Genomic DNA, 6,038 nt, shown 5'->3' on the forward strand with positions numbered 1-6,038 from the left:
ACGGAAGCGTGGCGAATAATCATCGCCTACGGCCCCTCCGACCACCACCAACATTCATTCACATGCATACACATTCATACGAGGCAAGTAGGTTAAGTGTCTTGCCCAAGGACACAACGGCAATGGGATGGACATGGGCTTGAGCGGGATTCGAACCACCAACCCTTCGATCATTGGACGCTCCGCTCTACCCCTGAGCCACGCCGCCCCACATGTATGTTGCATATTTTGTATAGTGTTTGGTCTTTATTCTTTAACTTTTTTACACTATGAAGCACAATCTCGGGAGGGTCATACAGAACCAAGCATTTCACTTTAATGTACATGTTTTCAATTCAAACCTGTATTTATTCTCGAAAAGGACAATTGAGGTCACCCTAAGACCCTTAGACCGACATCTAAGAAGGGAGATCCCCCCTTGAACGGCCCTTCTAAGGTTTCTCTCCTCCACATTGCCTGTGGAGCTTTTTTTCCCCTATTGTTAGGTTTTAGTGAGTTTTTCCTTACCTTCGCGTGGGGTATGTCTGGGAGTGCTTGCATTCTTTCATTTATTTGCATTCATCTAAAAAATTTTTGGACCCTATGGTGTTCTTGTTCTGTTCTTGACTTATTGTTATGTTGTCTTCTTGACTTGTTTAAAGAAGACCTGTACGGCCCATGGGGACATTAACGTGTGTTGTCGGGCCCTATAAATAAATTTGATTTGATTTGATTTGACCCTGATTTTCAATGTCGTCGAGACTTACAGACATTTCAATGCATCATTTTTTTTTTAACAATATAATAATAATAAATAATAATAAGTCTATCTATATAGCACCTTTCACACATGGACCGCAGCCCAAAATCGACCTAATATGTGACTTGAAACTTGAACTATAACACAATATTAATCCACTGATAATAACCCTGATTGTGGGTCAAAACCCAGCCTCCTTTCACGGTCTTCTATTCAGTCATATATGGTCCTTAGAGACCACTTTTCATACAGCAGAAACTGGGCAAGCCCCTCTTTAGAAGCCCCTTGGTATGAGTCTGTGTGTGTGTGTGTGTGTGTGTGTGTGTGTGTGTGTGTGTGTGTGTGTGTGTGAGTGTGTGTGTGTGTGTGCGTGCGTGCGTGCGTGCGTGCGTGCATGCGTGCGTGCGTGTGAGACTGCAACCTCGTTCGGACGTACATTCCATGGGATCCTTCTTTGATTTTTTTTTATTTATTTATTTGTTTATTTGGAAGGGACAACATGTATTAATGGACAATACATATAATGCACTGTAAATACACCGGACTTAGCAAGGGATGCACATTTTCATCCTCAGTCCCCAAACATAAAACAAATAAAATACAAAAACAGAGCAATATAAAAACATGTTAAAACAAAAGAACAATCATTTACAAAAACATGGCTACAAAGCTAAAAGGACCAAGACCATGGTCACATGCTTGGTGTTCTAGACACAATTTTTTTTTTTACTTTGAGTTTAAAAGTAGTAAAGGTTAGACATTCTCGAATGGTGGTAGGTAAACTGTTCCACAACATACCCTGCACTGACAAGACATTCTGACCGAAAGTAGTTTGCAGAATGTGTGCTAGTTGGTATATTAATTAACAAAGTAGGATACTTTAAAGATTGTGAATTGTCAGTAGTGAGTCATACTGAGCATGCTCAGTGTGCCATTTTGGGAAAACGGGTCAATTATTGAAGGGATTATTTTCACCATCGTGGTAGATGGATGTGTTGTACTGAATTAGTGAAGCTTGCTGTTGGGAAGAATTAACCTCATTCACGTCTTCGACAGAGATGCTGGGGTGGGAGAGACCAGAAGAGCCACATTGTCTCCCATGTTACGGCTGCAAATTTCATAAAAAATTTGCTATTATAGCATCAACATTATAAAAATAACACATGGAGATTGTTTTCACAACTGTTCCTACATGACTCAGCAATGCAGCTGAAATGTATTTTATGTGGCATTTGTTTTACTTACAGTAGATTGTTAGGAACCCATTTCAATGACTCATTTGAAACATTTAACAATCTGAGCCAGGTGATCATGAGTCTGTTATAAGAATGTTTGTGTTTTCTGCCTGTTGTTTTGACTAATACAGTTCTTAAAGTGGTATTTACATAGCAAAGTTTTAACATTGAAGTGAATGGGAACTGCTGCATCATCCCACCCCATCAACCAGTATGGTGGCTGTGTGAATCAGGCAAATACTTTTCTTTTAATACCACCCAGACTTCCGAGGCTCTAGCTCCGTCAATCATTTGGCGATCTTTTTTTCTTCTTCTCCCAGTTTAACAAAATGTCATACCAATTTCTTTGGATATATACTTTTGGATATTGCAACTACTACAGAAAAACGTGAATAAAAAGTTTTTCTACAACTCAAGTTCAGACCTATGTTACTCTATTCCATTAGTACTAAACATGAATTTCCTTTATTGTGTCAGACACTTCAGAATATTATCTTTCAAAAGAGACCAGGCTCATGCATGTGCTATAAGGATAAAGTATAGTATTTTGGTTTGCAAAAAAAGTATGCAGTCCTCAAGTTCAAGTAAAAAATTTCCACTTTTCTGCCCGCTTGTTAAGAGGTTTTTAAAGGTACAAGATAGATATACAAGAGTTTTATTTGTCACTCACAGCATACAGGTATACAGTGAAATGCGGTGGGTCTTGCCCGCAACGATGTGCATAATACAATAGTAATAATATATAATAAGAATCCAACCAAGAGCGACATTGTGCAATAAACAAGTAAACAAAGTAGGGCATATCGGTATCTGTACATGAGTTATTTACAGAGCATGGTAGGACATGCTAGGTCCTGTGGTAGTGCAGTACACTGTTAGCTACGGATGAGGCACTGGGTCTTTTATGTACACTGCTATACAATGCTATATTATACAATCTCAAGCTCTACTATACTATTCTTAAAGTGACCTTTCCTTCTGTAAAGTGTCCATAAGTGTGAGCATGTGCAGCATGAGTGTGTGTGTGTGCTCATGTTAAAGTGGCTGCTAGTGTGTGAGCGTGTACAGTGTGTGTGTTGTGTGTGTGCTCATTGTGCGTGGAGAGTTCAGTGTTCAAGGCTCTGATGGCCTGGGGGAAGAAGCTGAGCCGAAGTCTGTCTGTCCACGTTACTGGTGTTCGCAGGCGTTTGCCTGACCGCAGCAGCATGAACAGGCTGTTGTTGGGGTGGTGAGGGTCTTTCATTATCCTGCAGGCTCTGGATTTACATGTAGTCATTTAGTTGTTGGTTTTATCCACAGCGACTTACAAGTTGTGTACAAGTCAACAGGAAGGGAAGGGTACAACTCTGGCAGCTATGGGTAAGTGGTATTGTTTGTCTAGCAGTGTCTAACTTGAGTGCTATTGAGTGTGTAGTAGTAGACATATTAGCATAGTAGGGAGTATTATATGGATAGTAGCATAGTACTACATAAGTACACAAAGTGTACACAAGTGGAACCAAACATAGCCACACACTACTGTGTGTGTGGTGCTGCAGAATTAGTCTAATACTATATGCTATATACTGTATATATTAAGTTGTGTCTATCATTGTTCCCAATGCCATTAGTGTGTAAACCTCTCCATGCTGATGTAAGCTATGCATTACAAACACTATAGCCTAGGCCTGCCACGATAACACATTTTGCTGGGCGATTAATTGCCCCCGAAAATATCGCGATAAGCGATATTATTGCGACCGGTTAGAGAATTTTTTTGAGAAATTTATTTCCCAAAACTTTTATTTTGAAGCCCACCGCTCCGTCTTTTCCGGTGTTTAAACTTTTATTTTGAAGCCCACCGACCGGACCGGAAGTATTGTTGCGATTATCCTAGCCGACAACTTGACTCGTCCGGTTGTGTTTTTTAGTTTTAACGTTAGCTACAGATGCAGCTACTACAGGCAATCAACGATGAGGAGGAAGCGTCAAAGCAGTATTATAATAGAATAGCTGTGGTGCGTAGGCACTGCAGCACGACTCGAAAACGACCCGTTATAATAAATTAATTCATGTTTAACTTGTCCCCGTCTCCAGTCCTTTGACTAGCCCCACCCGTTCATTGTAAACAATGATGCATGTAATTGTATTAACGTTATTCTGTGTTATTCTAACGTTACACTACAAATAACGCTACTTGGTTAAAAGGAGCAACACTATTGAGAAATGTAGTTAAGCTATGTGGTGTTGCCCCACGGAGCTCCTGTAGTAAAGCCAGCGGCAGCGGCCCGCCTCCCAACACGGACAGTGACTGACAAGGGGCACTGGTTCCGCCTCATTAAAACAAACGCGCAAATAGCAATTAATCGCGTCCGTCAAAATCATTGCATTCATTTAAATTATCGCGGCAATTAATCGATTTATTGCTTATCGCGGCAGGCCTAAGTATAGCCTATACTAAATACTGTGGACATATACATACTATATCTATTTTATTTAGCTTGATAACTTCCCCTGCCATGTTCCAATCATACTAACTTTTCAATTGTCAGGGACATAGAAACCAACATTGAAATCATCTAAACTCCCCCAGTCCTTAACCAGCTAATTGTGCTCATCATGACAGGACTGAGCCATTAACTGAGCACCGCAGTCCTTAACCAGCTAATTATGCCTATTACTAACAGGACTGAGCGGAGCCCCATATGTGCCACCACTCTTTCTTGCAAGTCGATCTTGGTCGAGGGAGAGAGTGCAATTTTTCTCACTGATCTTACAAAATGTGTGGTGTTTATTAAAGAAAAAGCAAACAGTACCCCTTCAGAGATTTAGAAAGGAAGTAACAGAACAGAATTGGAAGTAACAGCTGAGATCTAGCAGGCTAAGGGTAGACATGTTTAATGACCTTATGTCAAAGAAATACCAATTCATAATTGCCACAATCAATATTACTTTGAGTTTTACCCCAGACAAGTTGCTTAGTTGGAACAAAGAAGTGCTGGGTTGTGACAGCGGTGTGATGTGAGATAGTATCACCATTGTTGATAGATAAAACATGGATTTCGGCTGCTCAATGTGGACTCTATGTAACACTAACTCATCCATCCAACATTCACATGCACAAACTCACTTTAAACATTCACCTCTAACATTCACTTAAAACACATTAAACACGTTTTAAACATTACACCATATGTTATCTATTTATTCTTAATAAATAAATTAACCTCTTCTACCTAATTTTAGCATTTCGTTTTCTTTGCATTTTGTACATTTCAGTTTTGTATATTGTATATTTTGTATAGTGTTTGGTTTTTTTTACTGTATGAAGCACAATCTCAGGAGGCTCATACAGAACCAAGCATTTCACTAGCATGTACATGTACCTTACATAATATGTAAGGTACATGTACATGCATGCTATGACAAATAAAACAAGACTTGAACTTGAACTTGATTTACAGCCTGGCTCTGTTGAGATTGGCACTATAGGCAACTCTTGTTTCTATCATCTACTACAGTTACCCAGTGACATGTTGAGTGTGAGAATAATGGCTAAGTGTTAAGCCTTGGTGGAAGAGGTCCTCACTGTACTGAGTGCATTCTTCTAATTAGTTTATGTCCTTGCTGCATTCCGAACCTGGACTGATTTTTCTGTGTTTTTCTCCCATCCCAATTTAGTCGTGCCAATTCCCCCCCCCCCCCCTTCCTGGTCATTGCTCGCATGTGCCCCCCACTGGTCGGTCTAGGGAGGGTTGATAGATACTATCACATGTCCCCTCCGATACATGCAGAGTCAGCCAGCCACTTCTTTTCACCTGCCAGCGCGGACTCTCATTGGCGAGGTGTAACGTGTGGGAGGCTCACACTACCCTCACCATCTCCCTTCCTCGCTGTGCAGGCGCCCTGACCGACCTGTAGGAGTCGCTGTTTACAACAACCAGATTACCACCCATCGACTTCCCTCCCGCTGACTCTGCCAATCGAGCCAGTATGACGGCCGGCCAAGCCGGAGGCAACGCTGACAGCCGGATTCGATACCGGTGTCTCTCACGTTGGTGACGAGTGCTTAGTCCGCTGTGCCA

This window comes from Notolepis coatsorum (genome assembly GCF_963971535.1).
Source record: "Notolepis coatsorum genome assembly, chromosome: 20".
Lineage (NCBI taxonomy): Eukaryota > Metazoa > Chordata > Actinopteri > Aulopiformes > Paralepididae > Notolepis > Notolepis coatsorum.